Below are 8,310 nucleotides of genomic sequence, written 5' to 3'. Positions count from 1 at the left end.
TGAAAAAAGGGTGTTGGGAGGCCCTTACGCCCTTTTTCTTGAATCTCAACACCCTTTTTTGTAGCGTTCCACCCTTTTTGCATGAAAAAAAGGGTGTTGACCAACCTCAACGCCCCTTTTTTTTTAAGGGTGTTGAAAGGGTGGGGAAAAGGTGTTCAGATCATCATTGATTGAGGTCATGCATGCAATATAATTTCAAAAAGACATCCCATTGTACCATCCACCCAACCTCGTCAAAAATGTTCAAAAGCAAAAAAAAAAAAAGCTGCCAAATTCAATAAAAAGCAGCGGCAGCACCGACGTTGAAACAGGAAAAATATCAGCCCTTGCTTATTGCGACATCGACAGAATAACACTCCCCCTCCCACTTTTTGTTTTCTACAGCCTTGCACGGAGCACAGCACAGCCTTGAACTGTGACATCTGTATCATCATTCCGTCGTTCCCTGTTCCTCTCCTGCCCCACCAGCACAATCATAGCCCTCTCTGACAACAGTCATTCTCGTCACTCAGTGGAGTTATAACGTACTAGCAATCACAATTTTATTCCATTCTTATTGTTAGCGACCGCAAATATTGTGTACAAATGCAATAAACAGACCACCTAGTTTCTCCTGGAGAAACAACGTTGGAGAACAAGGCAGATATCAAAAGAAAACAAAAGTTGGGGAGGTAGGGGCATGAAATCGGGCGCTAAATAAACAGACGCCAAATAATAATACGATTACTTACACTAGAACACTGCCAAATTTCATTGCGCAGTGTTATCTTACTATCTGCTGCTTTTTTTAACGTTCAAATCGAGCGCCATAAGCTTCAGTTCGCGTTTTGTGTTTGTGAACTTTAAATATCTAAGCTTCTTTATTATAATACACACAGTAAATAATAAACCTAAAGATTATGTTATATTCAGTAAAAGAGGTAATTATTTATTGTTGTCGTTTTAATTTGTTTACGCAAACCCTGCCAACGGCCGATATCTTGAGTACGGCGCGCGGCGGCGTGGCCGGATTCCGGAACAGATACCCCGTGACCTGTCTTTCATCGGATTGTTTACGTGTTTACTGTGGTGTGCGGTTAAACAAGCGCAGTTATTATGATTAATTGGGCACCTCGTCGTCTTCGGTTGTGTCTGTCGTGTTTGACTTCGCGATGAAGTATTTGAAAACAACTTTGCCACCTGAAGACGGCTAAGTTCGCTTGGCGCTTGCCTCTGAACGTCGCTCGCTCTTCTGCGTCGGCTCCTCTCGGTAAGCTGTCTCGTCACATTTGCCGCCTTTCTTGTCACTGGATGTCGTTTGTAGCTGTCATCGCCGCTTTAAGGATTCGTTAACAGGAGCACGCGTGTGTGAATTGTTTAACTGAACTGGCGAGGTTGAACCTAGAGGGCTCGTCTCTAGAAAGGCGATGTGCGAAAGATTGTGGTGCTTGCATTGAGCGCTAAACGCACTGGCGCTCAGTAACGCCATGGCGCTCGGTAACTCAGTAACGTTTCCCATTCCGCAGCACTATATTGAACAGCTTCAGAGTTCACCACTGCGAACCACGTCTTACGCGTAGTTTATCAGAACACGGGCGGCTACTCCTCTAAACTGTGCTGCGCAGCGTTTTTGGCTTCGTTGATCACCGCAGTCGTTTGTGCCGTGTTGGGAATTGCGAGGGAGAATCGTTTGCGAGCGAATGTGCGCGCCTCGCAAGCTTCGTTGCGTTTGCGGCGAGCCACCTCACCATGTGTACGGTGCGGCGGTACGCGGGCAGTGATTTTGGCTGAATGTTGTGTTGCCCGAGACGTAACATTCGTGCACCTAATCATTTCCATTCTTGCATGTGTGGTAATCATGTGTCATCCCGTTTTAGACCTCTGGACGGTCTGAGCGCATCACGTCCCTCCATTCAACCGGACAAGAGCCACAAGCATTGTCAACAGTGTTTGGCTGCCAGAACGTAAGTTTTCAAACACAGTTTTGGTAGCACAGTGGGCTATCATACTTGAATAAGGTTCGATCACTTGAATGTACAAGTTCTCTCCCCCGTAACAATTATTGGTGTTTCATGCATAACCTAACATGTAGGCGCTCAATGGCAACCTTTATTGTTAATTTCGGAAAACTCAAAAGTTTCACCCAAAATCATAATGTGGGCGTAGCAGTTAATCACCATGTATACGAACTTCCTGGTGTTAGTCATGTTTACGGTGAAGCCATATTTCTTAGGTGGTGACACAAAAATGTTATTACCTTTGTAGTTTAGTCTTCGATAAAGCCTTACCAGTTCTGTTTTCAGCTATTTTTTGGATGTTTATCATGTGAATTGACAGTCCTTGCAGTCCACTTTTTCAAATAGTTATGTAACTGCCTGTACCATTTAAACAGGCCTGATTGGGGTTCTGAAGGCTGCGATTTACGCACGCTAGTGCTGTACCGCCAATAAAGAAACATCCTTCCACAAAGAAAAAGATTTGAAAATGTAAAGTATCAGCAGCATTATTCTTAACTGGAACATGCTAATTGCTAGGCCTGGGGCTTTTCCTGAAAGCACTGTGGATGTTATGAGAGAGGAAAAACCACTCAAACACATCTGCCAAGGCCGTTGCTGCTCCAAGATGCGTGCAAGCATTGAGTCTTCTGAGCAATACATTACACCCTTTTTTTTAAACAACCGACGTGCATGCTGAACGTACTCCTGATTGGGCGTTTGCCAGGCGCGTAGCAAGGAATTTTTTTGGGGGGGGAGGGGGGGGGGGGGGGACCGTGGTCGACCAAAAGATAGGACGGGGAAATATGTAGGCAAGGCATCTTGCGCGTTGTTTTGCAAACGAAGCTTGAAATAACTGACTTTAACGTGCGATTTGTGTATGCTCAACGCTAACTGTAAAGCCCACCTTAAAGGAGCCATGAAGAGAAAATGCAAGTTGGTTTTATTCGAAAGATTTCGTGTTTTATAGTGCCCCCAGTGCTTGTCCGGATACAGATGGTGCTTTATTCACTGAGAAATTAAACAATTTAGGTTAAAATTTTGATTTTCCCGCTCAATCGTGCGTTTTCGTGGTCCCAAATGACATCACAGGAACCCACCGCTCTGCAGCCTAGAGTACCGTCATTCACGCATCCGCCGTACAGGGCAGAGACACGTATACGCTGGCGGCGCCATTTTCGGTTGCTCGCTCGCCGCCGAAGCAAGTCATTGTGTCAAAACCGCGCTAAAATTATCGCCGCAACGCGGTTTACTGAAGAAGTTTGAATCATATTGTCTGTTTCGCGTTGCTAGGTCTCGTGGGAAACGAAAAGAATAACGCGTTGAGCCCGTTGGCCCGATTGCGGCGGCACGGGACCGTTCAAAGGTTGTCTCCACCCTGTACAGCGGTGTTGGTTTGTTCCCGCGTTTTTTTACGTTCTGTAACCTAGATGGCGCCACCATACCGTGGCAAGCGTTTGGTTTGTTTTTGCCCGCATTTAAATCTGGCTTGTTTTTGTTCTGGGAGAAAATATTCGTTCCCTGAAACAGTGCTAGCTCGACAAATGGGGTCACGTAAGACACCGTTGCTTGCGTCAATCGGCCAGTGTCGTCTGAGACAACCCCAAGCCCCGCAGTGCTGTGCAGCTAAACCAAGCATGCTGTGCGCAGTACGAACAGCAGAACGCATCAGTACTTCTATGTTTACATGTGCTTTCGTAACTTCCACTGTTTGTCCCATCATTCTTATTGCTTTGTAAAGAATGTGCCCTAAATTTAAGCGCAAATCGCTCATTCGTCTAGTTTGTAAGCTCTTCCTAATTGGCGTCTGCTTCTGCCAGCCTCCGCCAATCGCAGAGCTTAGCTCATGTGACATCATAGGTTCTGTTGCGGGAAATGAGCTGGTGGGTCGCATGACCATTCCCGTTTTTCCTAATTATGTAGCTTATTTGAGCGAAGTTTACGTTAAAAATAGTGTCAGTATGATTCTAACGAGACAATCTTTTGAATGAACCAAACTTGTGTTTTCTCTTCATAGCTCCTTTAAGGAGCTTAGATGGTGATGATAATTATGATCACCTAAATTCCCGTTCGCTGGTCTATGGGCAGACCACGGGCGAATCATTCGTCCGCAGAGCAGGTGGTTAGGCGGACCCCCGCTCGTGAGCGTGATCATGAGTGCGCTCGTGAGTGGCGCGCGGTCCCCGAAGTTCGTCGGGAGGAAGTGGAGGCCAACACTGAATGTTTGCTATCAAGATTCTCGTGTTTTAGATTTTCCTTTAGAAAAGGGACTATTAAGTTTTCTTGTCAGCTATGAAGTACAGTCGAGCACGATTTGAAGGTTATCGCGCCAGCATCGAGCGGCCAAGCGTGCCACCAGCCCACGGTTTCGTTTCGGAACCATGAAAATCGAGATTTCGCACTCTTCGCTCCCTTGTTGGCTGTTCCATGATACAACAATGGCCCGCATGACTGACTTGCCACCCTTTGGGTTTCAAGCTGTACATTCGTTGTTATCAAGCACAGACTTGGACTTGGTTGCCCTTTATTACGCCGACGATAACGAAACTTGCATGGAATATTTGCTAAAGCTGGTGTTCTTTCTGCTTCGTTTGAAAGAGTAGCTTTCCCGCGAGAACCATCGAATCGCAGTGGACTGTACATGTGGCGCATTCGTATGTTATGGTGGTGAAGCTAGCAAACGTGCGTCTTCGTCCTTAAGTAATCGCCTTTTGTTATTTTTTGTGCTAGTAACGTGAGTAGTAAACTTGCGCTAAGCAGAACACCTTATTGCACTGCTGTTGAATGTTGAGCTTGTTGCACGTTTCTTAAATTTCATTATATTTCTATCTGTTAAATCGAAACAGACATGGCTTCAGTAAAATTCCGGTTAAGCAAATACAGAATGCTGATTCTAACCAAGAGGGAGGTCAAGGTTAACAGTGGAATAGTGCCAAAAAAACAAAGCTCCGCAATAAGGAGAATTGTGTAGTTTTGTTGATGTGGAGGAAATACAACATGAGCAGAGCAATGCTTTTTATGCAGCAGAAATTATGGATCCGCAATAGTCAATGAAATGCGATGTCGGTAGAAAAATAAACGTATCAAGGATTGATAGTTGACTGAACAAAATACAGCGACATGCTCTGTCATGTGATTATACTTTGTACCAGTGTAAAGACAAGGAATGACACGCTCCCGACCACATGTAAGCCTATATGAGGCTTTTCCTGCTGTTCTGCCATTCCCCGGCTGTGCTGTTCCGCCATTGAAACAGTGGGGCTGTTTTGATCGGCTCGCGGCAGGTTCCCGGCGCTTGACGGTGTATCCGGCGCGAAATGCAGCCGGGCTGTATATATTGACAGGTACAGCATCTGGAGCGGGCGCAGGGATCAGACGTTGACATAGCCCTTGTTTTCAGCTTTATGTGAGCAAGAATGTCCTTAAAACTGCAGGTAACTTCAGGCGGTTTTTCAGGCTGCCTAAACCGCACCCCAGCCTTGGCATAAAACATTATGAAGAAGGGGGGGGGGGGAGCACCTGGACCCCCCCCCCCCCCCCCCTTCCCGGCTACGCCCTTGGCGTGTGCTTATTCTTTCTTACATCCACCACATTCAAGTCATCACGTTGAATTGTGAATGCTGGAATCCAGCATATGCTGGCAAGATACGAGAGCTTGAACACAACCCACTTGCCCGCAATGAGTTTTCAAAAATCTCCACCACCTGAAGATACTGAAGTGAGATGTAAGCATTGCCTGAAAACCATTCCAGATAAGGGTACGAAATCATAGTTATGGGCCTTTCTCGCCCATTTACGTGTTTTGAACAAAAAAAGTGCCATTTAAAGGTAACACGTCGTTCCCTGCTGATTTCTGATGCCTGATTAAGTTTGTGGGCATAAATTTAGCAGCTTTCTCACATGTCTAACGTGTATGCGGGCTTGTTAGGAGTGAAGTAGGTAAAAATTGAAAGGTTTGATTGTAGTTGTGTATAGATTACCTACATTGTTTTCATTCCTAGAAAAGAAAAATTGAGGTAACCCTGCCAATTGTTCTGCATTGCTGCATTTTATTATGCTTGTATGATTCGTAGAACCTGCAGGAGTTCAGCTGCTTGTTAAAGGAAAAATGAACAACGGTACAAAAAAAAAGAGCATCTACTAAATAAAAATCTTCACAATCGCAGGATGCCAACGGTCCACCTACCAACTTGCGTCCTGCATTGTTTCTGCTGGCTGGAGCGGCGCATGGAGCATTTTTCAGCTTCTCGAAGTTTGTGATCAAGCGGTGCCCCAAGTGAAGGATGCCGCAGACGGATCTTCTGTTTTAATGCCACAATTTCATGTGCTGAGCACTTACTCGTAAGGCATTTTAAATATTCATCATCCCAGAGGGTATGTTACCTTCGTCTTGGGTGGAATGTGGCTGCAATCAGGTTATTTGTGACGGAAACAAGTGAACCACGTGGTGAGAGTCATTGAGGCCTTGTTGATTGCGCATGCTTCTGAAATAACGTTTTCATTCAGCTGAATACTTTCTAAATATTGCAATTTGTGAACAAAATATGATAAAAGTCATGATTAGTTGTACTACAGTGCAGGAAAGAAATGCCAGCACATGTTTTAAGAGCCTCTTATATTTCAGGTCATTGGCTGGTGAGCAGTAAAACAGAACTCAAAATTGTTTAAAGTGAAATCAAATATTTGTTGTCACCAGTGCATGACCCGTAGTAAAAGCTATCTGGTCTCCCAATTTCAAATGAGACAGGAAATGCCAAAAAAATAAGGAAATAAACAAGACAGCTTGCTACAATAAACCAATTCAAAGAATTGCTCAATGTCTATGAAGTGGTGATTCAGGCGGGTTAGTTCGGTGTTGATGAAATACAAGCAGGCACTCGCCTGGTCAAAAACAAAGAAACAAATAAAGACGTTTTGGGGCCCCTACTGGTCCCTTGATCACAATGAAAGGGGGGTGAAAGGTCTCGATTATTTCTAGGTTCGGTGGCGCAGAGTGCGCATGTGTATCTCGGGGAGATTACCCCGCGACCGGTTAATCGTGTTTTTAGTTGGTTGAATATGCACTGATTCTAAAAGTAGTCGTGTCGACAGGCGCTTCTCTGATGCGATTATGCTTGCGGAATCCCAATCGATGACGTGGTCAGTAGCCAGGTGATGATCCGCCAAGGCATTTCAGCTTACATTGCCCTTTTTGACATCATTCTGGTGCTATTGAATTCTTCTTTTAAAAATTTCCAGTGAACTATGTAGGATGCATCGCTATCCTTGCATGGAATTTTGTAGGCAACTCCGGGGAATCTTGATTTTTCTAAAGGGTCCTTCATGCGTACCAGCTTCTGCTTAAGCCTGTTCGTTGGCACGTGTGCAGTTTTAACGCCATATGTGCCAAACACCCTTGCAAGAGCTTCACTGATGCCTTGCGTGTATTGGACGGCACCGCGTTTTTGCCTGTCTTCTTCAGGAACCCTTTCGGAGGAGGCAACTGAAGCCCGCAATTGTTGCGTCCTCACAAGCTTTGGAGGGTAGCCGTTACTGCGAAGGTCCTTCCTTACCACGGCTAGCTCTTGCTTGCGCAGACCAGGCTCAGAGCAGATTCGTGATGCGCGTGAGAAGAGTGCAGCGGCGACGGAGCGTTTTTGGCCTATAGGATGCGCAGAGTCGAACCCCAGGTATCTACCCGTGTGGGTCGGCTTTCGATACACACTGGTTGTAAATCCTTTGGCCGACCGTCTCACAAGTACGTCGAGGAAGGCGATCTGTCCATTATTTTCCTGTTCCATGGTGAACTGGATGCTTGGAACACAAGAGTTTAGATGCTCAATTAAAGGCATTACGTCTCGGCGGTGGATCACACAAAAACAGTCGTCTACGTAGCAGACAAAGATCTTGGGGCCGTCTTGTACGAGCATAGCGCAGAATTTTCTAGAGCCTCTAAGGCAATATTCGCACAGACTGCTGAAATGGAAGCTCCCATCGCTGTTCCAAACCGCTGCTTGTAACATTATACGTTGAAAAGAAAACGTGTTCTGCAGGCCAAATTCCAGGCAAAATTACGCGGTCCGGAGTTGCAAGGATCTACTCGAGAACGATGCATCTCTGCCTTCACGTTCGCCAATTGAGACGCAAGACTTGTATTGTCTCCTGGAATTTGGCCTGCAGAACACATATATTTTGTTTTCAACGGACCAGCGGTTTCGAACAGGGATGGGAGCTTCCGTTTCAGTAGTCTGTGCGAATATTGCCCTAGAGGCTCTAGAAAATTCTGCGCTATACTCGTAAAAGGCGGCCCCAAGATGTTTGTCTGCTACGTAGACGACTGTTTTTGTGTGATCCACCG

At 45.7% G+C, this 8,310-nt stretch overlaps 1 long non-coding RNA gene across 1 annotated transcript; it reads left to right on the top strand.

The window, feature by feature from the left end:
* Positions 1 to 1,048: 1,048 nt before the first annotated feature.
* LOC144165345 (uncharacterized) lies at positions 1,049 to 6,888 on the top strand. The gene is made up of 3 exons (XR_013321458.1): positions 1,049 to 1,249; positions 1,857 to 1,943; positions 6,140 to 6,888. It is a non-coding gene; the product is annotated as an uncharacterized LOC144165345 (long non-coding RNA).
* The last annotated feature ends 1,422 nt before the right edge of the window (positions 6,889 to 8,310 follow it).

This window comes from Haemaphysalis longicornis, unplaced genomic scaffold (genome assembly GCF_048455015.1).
Source record: "Haemaphysalis longicornis isolate Haplotype H1 unplaced genomic scaffold, Haemaphysalis longicornis Haplotype H1 scaffold_1, whole genome shotgun sequence".
NCBI lineage: Eukaryota > Metazoa > Arthropoda > Arachnida > Ixodida > Ixodidae > Haemaphysalis > Haemaphysalis longicornis.
Note: the sequence above shows the minus strand (reverse complement) of the source record. Positions and strands in the feature narration are given on the sequence as shown.